The sequence below is a fragment of the Merops nubicus genome, unplaced genomic scaffold (assembly GCF_000691845.1).
Source record: "Merops nubicus isolate BGI_N331 unplaced genomic scaffold, ASM69184v1 scaffold27657, whole genome shotgun sequence".
Classification (NCBI taxonomy): Eukaryota; Metazoa; Chordata; class Aves; order Coraciiformes; family Meropidae; genus Merops; species Merops nubicus.
The window spans coordinates 5664-7245 of NW_008622691.1; positions in this window are offsets into that span (position 1 = coordinate 5664).

Below are 1582 nucleotides of genomic sequence, written 5' to 3' on the forward strand. Positions count from 1 at the left end.
TGCCCATGCCCCGGAGTGGCAGAGTGGCTCTAAGGGCAGGTTTGCGTCAGGGCTTGCAAACCAGCACTGTTGGGTTTTGCCCCCCAGAATCCTCAGTGTGCTATTGGGTTTGGTCGTCCTTCTGCCAGAGGGGCTCACGAGAGCCCAGCTCTGTGTCACCTGCAGGAAAACCATCCCTGTCTGGTCACCAAGGCAGGCAAATGAGCTTTGCTCCTCGCCTGCTGAGAGATCCCTAATGCTGCTTTGCAGGAGGGGCACTGCCTGCCCTGCTGCCTGCCCCACTGCCCATGTCAGCCTCCCCATGCTGGGATCCCTCCCCGGGGGTCAGGGAGAGCGGCGTGGCGTGCCGGGGGGACAGGAGGTGCCGATGGCATGCACAGCCCTGCGTGCGGCGCCGGTGCTGTATAAATAGAAACTTAATGGCTGGGGGACCCACATCCCTCCTGTGAGCCACCTGGCTCTGCCGACCCTGCCGGGGGCTAACAGGCATCCTAGCCAGCCAGCATCCCAACGGAGGCCCCTGGATGCCGACAGCCAGCAGGGCCAGACCTCCTCCAGGGTGGCAGGGGGGTGCAGCGGCTCAGCGTTGGTTTACTTGTAACTGGGCTTGTTTAGTGTATTTTCAAGCGTTCCTTAGGGAAAGGAGGGTGCCTGTGCCCATGGAGCAGGTCGCCTGCACCAGGGAGAGCCATGCTGAGTGCAGTGGGACCCTGTCCCCGTGGAATGGTGGCCAGGACGGAGCAAAGGTGGTCGTGGTGGGGCTGTGGCAGCGGCTGTGGGGCTCCACATGCTCCTCGCTGGTGCTGGAGCAAAGGTGGCTGTGGTGGGGCTGTGGCAGTGCCTGTGGGGCTTCACATGCTCCTCGCAGGTGCTGGTGGAGTTGCGCTGAGCTGGAGCTCTGGCTTTCCAGCAGCTCCTCCTGGAGCCTGGGCAATGCCAACTGTGCCAGCAGGATAACCCCTGGCTGGATAACCCTGGGGGGTGGGGGGATGGCTGCCGCCCTTTCGGCAGCACGCTGGCATGGGAGTAGGTGCATGTTCGATGCCAGCGTGCAGGGGCTGGCAAGATGCTTGTACTGGGCCAAGGGTGTGGTGACACAGCTGGGGAGGGGGAAGAGGAGATACCGGTGCCCTTGGGGCTGCCGGGGAGAGGCTGCAGTGTTCAGCCTCATGCTGCGTCCTGGCACGGTTAGATGGCATCAGCCAGAGGAAGCTGGCCAGAGGGGTGGCAGTGACTGTGTTTGTGGTGTCTTTGGGTGCCAGCACAGCATGGGCACCTCCTGGTGCAGGGTACGGTCAGGGATCCCACACCCTGCAGGGCCACGCCAGGTGCCGGCACACAGGGCGGCCCAGCTCTCCCCCAGGCCCCACTAAGCTCCCTGGAATGTTTCTGGTCCTAATTTAAATAAAAATGATCCTTTTTGAAACAGGAAATTATAGACATATTTTGGGCTGTTGCTCTGGAAGCCCCTCCCTGGCTGGAGCAGGGATGGAGCTGGACTCCCTGTGTACCACGGGGGGTTTAACCACCTTGGCAGGGGCTACACCAAACCACCCTTGTCCCTGCGGACCCCCAGCACAGC